This window comes from Micropterus salmoides, unplaced genomic scaffold (assembly GCF_014851395.1).
Source record: "Micropterus salmoides isolate LMB-PRFRI ecotype aquatic unplaced genomic scaffold, ASM1485139v1 Ms_hic_scaffold_4245, whole genome shotgun sequence".
Taxonomy (NCBI): Eukaryota; Metazoa; Chordata; class Actinopteri; order Centrarchiformes; family Centrarchidae; genus Micropterus; species Micropterus salmoides.
Genome location: NW_024043646.1, coordinates 27,027 through 36,937, shown reverse-complemented (window position 1 = coordinate 36,937; position 9,911 = coordinate 27,027). Strand labels below are relative to the sequence as shown.

At 55.3% G+C, this 9,911-nt stretch overlaps 11 non-coding genes and 2 pseudogenes across 11 annotated transcripts; all 13 read right to left on the bottom strand.

The window, feature by feature from the left end:
- Positions 1-124: 124 nt before the first annotated feature.
- Positions 125-243, bottom strand: LOC119887611. Its single transcript, XR_005441741.1, has one exon. It is a non-coding gene; the product is annotated as a 5S ribosomal RNA (ribosomal RNA).
- Positions 244-842: 599 nt separating this feature from the next.
- LOC119887610 lies at positions 843-961 on the bottom strand. Its single transcript, XR_005441740.1, has one exon. It is a non-coding gene; the product is annotated as a 5S ribosomal RNA (ribosomal RNA).
- Positions 962-1,564: 603 nt separating this feature from the next.
- On the bottom strand, positions 1,565-1,682 carry LOC119887616. Its single transcript, XR_005441746.1, has one exon. It is a non-coding gene; the product is annotated as a 5S ribosomal RNA (ribosomal RNA).
- A 602-nt stretch (positions 1,683-2,284) lies between these two features.
- Positions 2,285-2,401, bottom strand: LOC119887622 (annotated as a pseudogene).
- A 598-nt stretch (positions 2,402-2,999) lies between these two features.
- LOC119887609 lies at positions 3,000-3,118 on the bottom strand. Its single transcript, XR_005441739.1, has one exon. It is a non-coding gene; the product is annotated as a 5S ribosomal RNA (ribosomal RNA).
- A 604-nt stretch (positions 3,119-3,722) lies between these two features.
- LOC119887619 lies at positions 3,723-3,839 on the bottom strand (annotated as a pseudogene).
- A 604-nt stretch (positions 3,840-4,443) lies between these two features.
- Positions 4,444-4,562, bottom strand: LOC119887608. Its single transcript, XR_005441738.1, has one exon. It is a non-coding gene; the product is annotated as a 5S ribosomal RNA (ribosomal RNA).
- A 604-nt stretch (positions 4,563-5,166) lies between these two features.
- LOC119887606 lies at positions 5,167-5,285 on the bottom strand. Its single transcript, XR_005441737.1, has one exon. It is a non-coding gene; the product is annotated as a 5S ribosomal RNA (ribosomal RNA).
- Positions 5,286-5,748: 463 nt separating this feature from the next.
- Positions 5,749-5,867, bottom strand: LOC119887615. The gene has a single exon (XR_005441745.1). It is a non-coding gene; the product is annotated as a 5S ribosomal RNA (ribosomal RNA).
- Positions 5,868-6,474: 607 nt separating this feature from the next.
- LOC119887605 lies at positions 6,475-6,593 on the bottom strand. The gene has a single exon (XR_005441736.1). It is a non-coding gene; the product is annotated as a 5S ribosomal RNA (ribosomal RNA).
- A 613-nt stretch (positions 6,594-7,206) lies between these two features.
- Positions 7,207-7,324, bottom strand: LOC119887617. The gene has a single exon (XR_005441747.1). It is a non-coding gene; the product is annotated as a 5S ribosomal RNA (ribosomal RNA).
- A 610-nt stretch (positions 7,325-7,934) lies between these two features.
- Positions 7,935-8,053, bottom strand: LOC119887604. Its single transcript, XR_005441735.1, has one exon. It is a non-coding gene; the product is annotated as a 5S ribosomal RNA (ribosomal RNA).
- Positions 8,054-8,666: 613 nt separating this feature from the next.
- On the bottom strand, positions 8,667-8,785 carry LOC119887603. The gene has a single exon (XR_005441734.1). It is a non-coding gene; the product is annotated as a 5S ribosomal RNA (ribosomal RNA).
- Between the last annotated feature and the right edge of the window lie 1,126 nt (positions 8,786-9,911).

The window sequence follows — 9,911 nt, the reverse complement described above, 5'->3', positions numbered from 1 at the left end:
GGGAGAGAAAAAGAAGCAGCAGCAGCAGCAGCAGCAGCGCCCCCTGCTGTTTCCTAAAGAGACGTTCAAAAGATCTCCTTTCACCGAAGCGCCCTCTGCCGTTTTTCGAAGGCGAAGCGAAAAAGGCTTACAGCACCGGGTATTCCCAGGCGGTCACCCGTCCAAGTACTAACCAGGCCCTGCTCTGCTTAGCTTCCGAGATCGGACGAGATCGGGCGCTCCCAGAGCGGTGTGGCCGTAAGCCACTCAGGCGCCCCAAACGGCCCTTCAAAAGATGTTCTACGGCTAATTGACAAAAAACGTATTCTGCCCATAATGTCCAAGGTGCTCCAGAGTCACTTGGAATCCACAGGCACTGATTCCTGGGTAAACATCCAGGAACCGGGACACCGTTCACGCTGGCAGTCCACAGACAGGAATAGGCACCCGTTCCCGGGTATGGGTACAGCGACAAGGCCACCTTCAGCCGGAGGTCCTCACTCACAGACGCTCATTCCTGGGTGGACATTCAGGAAAAGGATCCAGTCCGCCTGGAAGTCCCTAGCCAGGATCAGACGCTCTCCCGTCCAAGTCCTAAGCAGGCCCTGCCAAGCCTGGCTTCCGAGATCAGGCGAGATCGGGCAGTCCCAGGCCGGAATGGCCGTAAGCTGCCTTTGCACACCCCAGACGGGCCTTCAAAACACGATGTAACATTTACACAGCACTGTGTACAGGATAGGGAGAAAAAGAAGCAGCAGCAGCAGCAGCAGCAGCAGCGCCCCCTGCTGTTTCCTAAAGAGACGTTCAAAAGATCTCCTTTCACCGAAGCGCCCTCTGCCGTTTTTCGAAGGCGAAGCGAAAAAGGCTTACAGCACCGGGTATTCCCAGGCGGTCACCCGTCCAAGTACTAACCAGGCCCTGCTCTGCTTAGCTTCCGAGATCGGACGAGATCGGGCGCTCCCAGAGCGGTGTGGCCGTAAGCCACTCAGGCGCCCCCAAACGGCCCTTCAAAAGATGTTCTACGGCTAATTGACAAAAAACGTATTCTGCCCATAATGTCCAAGGTGCTCCAGAGTCACTTGGAATCCACAGGCACTGATTCCTGGGTAAACATCCAGGAACCGGGACACCGTTCACGCTGGCAGTCCACAGACAGGAATAGGCACCCGTTCCCGGGTATGGGTACAGCGACAAGGCCACCTTCAGCCGGAGGTCCTCACTCACAAACAGACGCTCATTCCTGGGTGGACATTCAGGAAAAGGATCCAGTCCGCCTGGAAGTCCCTAGCCAGGATCAGACGCTCTCCCGTCCAAGTCCTAAGCAGGCCCTGCCAAGCCTGGCTTCCGAGATCAGGCGAGATCGGGCAGTCCCAGGCCGGAATGGCCGTAAGCTGCCTTTGCACACCCAGACGGGCCTTCAAAACACGATGTAACATTTACACAGCACTGTGTACAGGATAGGGAGAAAAAGAAGCAGCAGCAGCAGCAGCAGCAGCAGCGCCCCCTGCTGTTTCCTAAAGAGACGTTCAAAAGATCTCCTTTCACCGAAGCGCCCTCTGCCGTTTTTCGAAGGCGAAGCGAAAAAGGCTTACAGCACCGGGTATTCCCAGGCGGTCACCGTCCAAGTACTAACCAGGCCCTGCTCTGCTTAGCTTCCGAGATCGGACGAGATCGGGCGCTCCCAGAGCGGTGTGGCCGTAAGCCACTCAGGCGCCCCCAAACGGCCCTTCAAAAGATGTTCTACGGCTAATTGACAAAAAACGTATTCTGCCCATAATGTCCAAGGTGCTCCAGAGTCACTTGGAATCCACAGGCACTGATTCCTGGGTAAACATCCAGGAACCGGGACACCGTTCACGCTGGCAGTCCACAGACAGGAATAGGCACCCGTTCCCGGGTATGGGTACAGCGACAAGGCCACCTTCAGCCGGAGGTCCTCACTCACAAACAGACGCTCATTCCTGGGTGGACATTCAGGAAAAGGATCCAGTCCGCCTGGAAGTCCCTAGCCAGGATCAGACGCTCTCCCGTCCAAGTCCTAAGCAGGCCCTGCCAAGCCTGGCTTCCGAGATCAGGCGAGATCGGGCAGTCCCAGGCCGGAATGGCCGTAAGCTGCCTTTGCACACCCCAGACGGGCCTTCAAAACACGATGTAACATTTACACAGCACTGTGTACAGGATAGGGAGAAAAAGAAGCAGCAGCAGCAGCAGCAGCAGCAGCGCCCCTGCTGTTTCCTAAAGAGACGTTCAAAAGATCTCCTTTCACCGAAGCGCCTCTGCCGTTTTTCGAAGGCGAAGCGAAAAAGGCTTACAGCACGGGTATTCCCAGGCGGTCACCCGTCCAAGTACTAACCAGGCCCTGCTCTGCTTAGCTTCCGAGATCGGACGAGATCGGGCGCTCCCAGAGCGTGTGGCCGTAAGCCACTCAGGCGCCCCCAAACGGCCCTTCAAAAGATGTTCTACGGCTAATTGACAAAAAACGTATTCTGCCCATAATGTCCAAGGTGCTCCAGAGTCACTTGGAATCCACAGGCACTGATTCCTGGGTAAACATCCAGGAACCGGGACACCGTTCACGCTGGCAGTCCACAGACAGGAATAGGCACCCGTTCCCGGGTATGGGTACAGCGACAAGGCCACCTTCAGCCGGAGGTCCTCACTCACAAACAGACGCTCATTCCTGGGTGGACATTCAGGAAAAGGATCCAGTCCGCCTGGAAGTCCCTAGCCAGGATCAGACGCTCTCCCGTCCAAGTCCTAAGCAGGCCCTGCCAAGCCTGGCTTCCGAGATCAGGCGAGATCGGGCAGTCCCAGGCCGGAATGGCCGTAAGCTGCCTTTGCACACCCCAGACGGGCCTTCAAAACACGATGTAACATTTACACAGCACTGTGTACAGGATAGGGAGAAAAAGAAGCAGCAGCAGCAGCAGCAGCGCCCCCTGCTGTTTCCTAAAGAGACGTTCAAAAGATCTCCTTTCACCGAAGCGCCCTCTGCCGTTTTTCGAAGGCGAAGCGAAAAAGGCTTACAGCACCGGGTATTCCCAGGCGGTCACCCGTCCAAGTACTAACCAGGCCCTGCTCTGCTTAGCTTCCGAGATCGGACGAGATCGGGCGCTCCCAGAGCGGTGTGGCCGTAAGCCACTCAGGCGCCCCCAAACGGCCCTTCAAAAGATGTTCTACGGCTAATTGACAAAAAACGTATTCTGCCCATAATGTCCAAGGTGCTCCAGAGTCACTTGGAATCCACAGGCACTGATTCCTGGGTAAACATCCAGGAACCGGGACACCGTTCACGCTGGCAGTCCACAGACAGGAATAGGCACCCGTTCCCGGGTATGGGTACAGCGACAAGGCCACCTTCAGCCGGAGGTCCTCACTCACAAACAGACGCTCATTCCTGGGTGGACATTCAGGAAAAGGATCCAGTCCGCCTGGAAGTCCCTAGCCAGGATCAGACGCTCTCCCGTCCAAGTCCTAAGCAGGCCCTGCCAAGCCTGGCTTCCGAGATCAGGCGAGATCGGGCAGTCCCAGGCCGGAATGGCCGTAAGCTGCCTTTGCACACCCCAGACGGGCCTTCAAAACACGATGTAACATTTACACAGCACTGTGTACAGGATAGGGAGAAAAAGAAGCAGCAGCAGCAGCAGCAGCAGCAGCGCCCCCTGCTGTTTCCTAAAGAGACGTTCAAAAGATCTCCTTTCACCGAAGCGCCCTCTGCCGTTTTTCGAAGGCGAAGCGAAAAAGGCTTACAGCACCGGGTATTCCCAGGCGGTCACCCGTCCAAGTACTAACCAGGCCCTGCTCTGCTTAGCTTCCGAGATGACGAGATCGGGCGCTCCCAGAGCGGTGTGGCCGTAAGCCACTCAGGCGCCCCCAAACGGCCCTTCAAAAGATGTTCTACGGCTAATTGACAAAAAACGTATTCTGCCCATAATGTCCAAGGTGCTCCAGAGTCACTTGGAATCCACAGGCACTGATTCCTGGGTAAACATCCAGGAACCGGGACACCGTTCACGCTGGCAGTCCACAGACAGGAATAGGCACCCGTTCCCGGGTATGGGTACAGCGACAAGGCCACCTTCAGCCGGAGGTCCTCACTCACAAACAGACGCTCATTCCTGGGTGGACATTCAGGAAAAGGATCCAGTCCGCCTGGAAGTCCCTAGCCAGGATCAGACGCTCTCCCGTCCAAGTCCTAAGCAGGCCCTGCCAAGCCTGGCTTCCGAGATCAGGCGAGATCGGGCAGTCCCAGGCCGGAATGGCCGTAAGCTGCCTTTGCACACCCCAGACGGGCCTTCAAAACACGATGTAACATTTACACAGCACTGTGTACAGGATAGGGAGAAAAAGAAGCAGCAGCAGCAGCAGCAGCAGCAGCGCCCCCTGCTGTTTCCTAAAGAGACGTTCAAAAGATCTCCTTTCACCGAAGCGCCCTCTGCCGTTTTTCGAAGGCGAAGCGAAAAAGGCTTACAGCACCGGGTATTCCCAGGCGGTCACCCGTCCAAGTACTAACCAGGCCCTGCTCTGCTTAGCTTCCGAGATCGGACGAGATCGGGCGCTCCCAGAGCGGTGTGGCCGTAAGCCACTCAGGCGCCCCCAAACGGCCCTTCAAAAGATGTTCTACGGCTAATTGACAAAAAACGTATTCTGCCCATAATGTCCAAGGTGCTCCAGAGTCACTTGGAATCCACAGGCACTGATTCCTGGGTAAACATCCAGGAACCGGGACACCGTTCACGCTGGCAGTCCACAGACAGGAATAGGCACCCGTTCCCGGGTATGGGTACAGCGACAAGGCCACCTTCAGCCGGAGGTCCTCACTCACAAACAGACGCTCATTCCTGGGTGGACATTCAGGAAAAGGATCCAGTCCGCCTGGAAGTCCCTAGCCAGGATCAGACGCTCTCCCGTCCAAGTCCTAAGCAGGCCCTGCCAAGCCTGGCTTCCGAGATCAGGCGAGATCGGGCAGTCCCAGGCCGGAATGGCCGTAAGCTGCCTTTGCACACCCCAGACGGGCCTTCAAAACACGATGTAACATTTACACAGCACTGTGTACAGGATAGGGAGAAAAAGAAGCAGCAGCAGCAGCAGCAGCAGCAGCGCCCCCTGCTGTTTCCTAAAGAGACGTTCAAAAGATCTCCTTTCACCGAAGCGCCCTCTGCCGTTTTTCGAAGGCGAAGCGAAAAAGGCTTACAGCACCGGGTATTCCCAGGCGGTCACCCGTCCAAGTACTAACCAGGCCCTGCTCTGCTTAGCTTCCGAGATCGGACGAGATCGGGCGCTCCCAGAGCGGTGTGGCCGTAAGCCACTCAGGCGCCCCCAAACGGCCCTTCAAAAGATGTTCTACGGCTAATTGACAAAAAACGTATTCTGCCCATAATGTCCAAGGTGCTCCAGAGTCACTTGGAATCCACAGGCACTGATTCCTGGGTAAACATCCAGGAACCGGGACACCGTTCACGCTGGCAGTCCACAGACAGGAATAGGCACCCGTTCCCGGGTATGGGTACAGCGACAAGGCCACCTTCAGCCGGAGGTCCTCACTCACAAACAGACGCTCATTCCTGGGTGGACATTCAGGAAAAGGATCCAGTCCGCCTGGAAGTCCCTAGCCAGGATCAGACGCTCTCCCGTCCAAGTCCTAAGCAGGCCCAGCAGCAGCAGCACCTGCAGCAGCAGCAGCGCCCCCTGCTGTTTCCTAAAGAGACGTTCAAAAGATCTCCTTTCACCGAAGCGCCCTCTGCCGTTTTTCGAAGGCGAAGCGAAAAAGGCTTACAGCACCGGGTATTCCCAGGCGGTCACCCGTCCAAGTACTAACCAGGCCCTGCTCTGCTTAGCTTCCGAGATCTGACGAGATCGGGCGCTCCCAGAGCGGTGTGGCCGTAAGCCACTCAGGCGCCCCCAAACGGCCCTTCAAAAGATGTTCTACGGCTAATTGACAAAAAACGTATTCTGCCCATAATGTCCAAGGTGCTCCAGAGTCACTTGGAATCCACAGGCACTGATTCCTGGGTAAACATCCAGGAACCGGGACACCGTTCACGCTGGCAGTCCACAGACAGGAATAGGCACCCGTTCCCGGGTATGGGTACAGCGACAAGGCCACCTTCAGCCGGAGGTCCTCACTCACAAACAGACGCTCATTCCTGGGTGGACATTCAGGAAAAGGATCCAGTCCGCCTGGAAGTCCCTAGCCAGGATCAGACGCTCTCCCGTCCAAGTCCTAAGCAGGCCCTGCCAAGCCTGGCTTCCGAGATCAGGCGAGATCGGGCAGTCCCAGGCCGGAATGGCCGTAAGCTGCCTTTGCACACCCCAGACGGGCCTTCAAAACACGATGTAACATTTACACAGCACTGTGTACAGGATAGGGAGAAAAAGAAGCAGCAGCAGCAGCAGCAGCAGCAGCAGCGCCCCCTGCTGTTTCCTAAAGAGACGTTCAAAAGATCTCCTTTCACCGAAGCGCCCTCTGCCGTTTTTCGAAGGCGAAGCGAAAAAGGCTTACAGCACCGGGTATTCCCAGGCGGTCACCCGTCCAAGTACTAACCAGGCCCTGCTCTGCTTAGCTTCCGAGATCGGACGAGATCGGGCGCTCCCAGAGCGGTGTGGCCGTAAGCCACTCAGGCGCCCCCAAACGGCCCTTCAAAAGATGTTCTACGGCTAATTGACAAAAAACGTATTCTGCCCATAATGTCCAAGGTGCTCCAGAGTCACTTGGAATCCACAGGCACTGATTCCTGGGTAAACATCCAGGAACCGGGACACCGTTCACGCTGGCAGTCCACAGACAGGAATAGGCACCCGTTCCCGGGTATGGGTACAGCGACAAGGCCACCTTCAGCCGGAGGTCCTCACTCACAAACAGACGCTCATTCCTGGGTGGACATTCAGGAAAAGGATCCAGTCCGCCTGGAAGTCCCTAGCCAGGATCAGACGCTCTCCCGTCCAAGTCCTAAGCAGGCCCTGCCAAGCCTGGCTTCCGAGATCAGGCGAGATCGGGCAGTCCCAGGCTGGAATGGCCGTAAGCTGCCTTTGCACACCCCAGACGGGCCTTCAAAACACGATGTAACATTTACACAGCACTGTGTACAGGATAGGGAGAAAAAGAAGCAGCAGCAGCAGCAGCACCTGCAGCAGCAGCAGCGCCCCCTGCTGTTTCCTAAAGAGACGTTCAAAAGATCTCCTTTCACCGAAGCGCCCTCTGCCGTTTTTCGAAGGCGAAGCGAAAAAGGCTTACAGCACCGGGTATTCCAGGCGGTCACCCGTCCAAGTACTAACCAGGCCCTGCTCTGCTTAGCTTCCGAGATCGGACGAGATCAGGCGCTCCCAGAGCGGTGTGGCCGTAAGCCACTCAGGCGCCCCCAAACGGCCCTTCAAAAGATGTTCTACGGCTAATTGACAAAAAACGTATTCTGCCCATAATGTCCAAGGTGCTCCAGAGTCACTTGGAATCCACAGGCACTGATTCCTGGGTAAACATCCAGGAACCGGGACACCGTTCACGCTGGCAGTCCACAGACAGGAATAGGCACCCGTTCCCGGGTATGGGTACAGCGACAAGGCCACCTTCAGCCGGAGGTCCTCACTCACAAACAGACGCTCATTCCTGGGTGGACATTCAGGAAAAGGATCCAGTCCGCCTGGAAGTCCCTAGCCAGGATCAGACGCTCTCCCGTCCAAGTCCTAAGCAGGCCCTGCCAAGCCTGGCTTCCGAGATCAGGCGAGATCGGGCAGTCCCAGGCCGGAATGGCCGTAAGCTGCCTTTGCACACCCCAGACGGGCCTTCAAAACACGATGTAACATTTACACAGCACTGTGTACAGGATAGGGAGAAAAAGAAGCAGCAGCAGCAGCAGCAGCAGCAGCAGCAGCGCCCCCTGCTGTTTCCTAAAGAGACGTTCAAAAGATCTCCTTTCACCGAAGCGCCCTCTGCCGTTTTTCGAAGGCGAAGCGAAAAAGGCTTACAGCACCGGGTATTCCCAGGCGGTCACCCGTCCAAGTACTAACCAGGCCCTGCTCTGCTTAGCTTCCGAGATCGGACGAGATCGGGCGCTCCCAGAGCGGTGTGGCCGTAAGCCACTCAGGCGCCCCCAAACGGCCCTTCAAAAGATGTTCTACGGCTAATTGACAAAAAACGTATTCTGCCCATAATGTCCAAGGTGCTCCAGAGTCACTTGGAATCCACAGGCACTGATTCCTGGGTAAACATCCAGGAACCGGGACACCGTTCACGCTGGCAGTCCACAGACAGGAATAGGCACCCGTTCCCGGGTATGGGTACAGCGACAAGGCCACCTTCAGCCGGAGGTCCTCACTCACAAACAGACGCTCATTCCTGGGTGGACATTCAGGAAAAGGATCCAGTCCGCCTGGAAGTCCCTAGCCAGGATCAGACGCTCTCCCGTCCAAGTCCTAAGCAGGCCCTGCCAAGCCTGGCTTCCGAGATCAGGCGAGATCGGGCAGTCCCAGGCCGGAATGGCCGTAAGCTGCCTTTGCACACCCCAGACGGGCCTTCAAAACACGATGTAACATTTACACAGCACTGTGTACAGGATAGGGAGAAAAAGAAGCAGCAGCAGCAGCAGCACCTGCAGCAGCAGCAGCGCCCCCTGCTGTTTCCTAAAGAGACGTTCAAAAGATCTCCTTTCACCGAAGCGCCCTCTGCCATTTTTTGAAGGCGAAGCGAAAAAGGCTTACAGCACCGGGTATTCCCAGGCGGTCACCCGTCCAAGTACTAACCAGGCCCTGCTCTGCTTAGCTTCCGAGATCGGACGAGATCGGGCGCTCCCAGAGCGGTGTGGCCGTAAGCCACTCAGGCGCCCCCAAACGGCCCTTCAAAAGATGTTCTACGGCTAATTGACAAAAAACGTATTCTGCCCATAATGTCCAAGGTGCTCCAGAGTCACTTGGAATCCACAGGCACTGATTCCTGGGTAAACATCCAGGAACCGGGACACCGTTCACGCTGGCAGTCCACAGACAGGAATAGGCACCCGTTCCCGGGTATGGGTACAGCGACAAGGCCACCTTCAGCCGGAGGTCCTCACTCACAAACAGACGCTCATTCCTGGGTGGACATTCAGGAAAAGGATCCAGTCCGCCTGGAAGTCCCTAGCCAGGATCAGACGCTCTCCCGTCCAAGTCCTAAGCAGGCCCTGCCAAGCCTGGCTTCCGAGATCAGGCGAGATCGGGCAGTCCCAGGCCGGAATGGCCGTAACCCAGCGAGCAAGAAGTCGTCTAGAATACGTCTGAAAGACGTAATTGTTAGACATCCAGAAGACGTCCTCACAGGAGCCAGAATGAAAGTTTTTTATACGTCTTTTCAGGATGTTGTTTAGACGTCAATTAAAGACGTGCTACAGATGTAATTGTTAGACATCCAGAAGACGTCCTCACAGGAGCCAGAATGAAAGTTTTTTATACGTCTTTTCTGGACATTGTTTAGACGTCAATTAAAAACGTACTACAGACGTAATTGTTAGACATCCAGAAGACGTCCTCACAGGAGCCAGAATGAAAGTTTTTTATACGTCTTTTCTGGACATTGTTTAGACGTCAATTAAAAACGTACTACAGACGTAATTGTTAGACATCCAGAAGACGTCCTCACAGGAGCCAGAATGAAAGTTTTTTATACGTCTTTTCAGGATGTTGTTTAGACGTCAATTAAAGACGTGCTACAGATGTAATTGTTAGACATCCAGAAGACGTCCTCACAGGAGCCAGAATGAAAGTTTTTTATACGTCTTTTCTGGACATTGTTTAGACGTCAATTAAAAACGTACTACAGACGTAATTGTTAGACATCCAGAAGACGTCCTCACAGGAGCCAGAATGAAAGTTTTTTATACGTCTTTTCTGGACATTGTTTAGACGTCAATTAAAAACGTACTACAGACGTAATTGTTAGACATCCAGAAGACGTCCTCACAGGA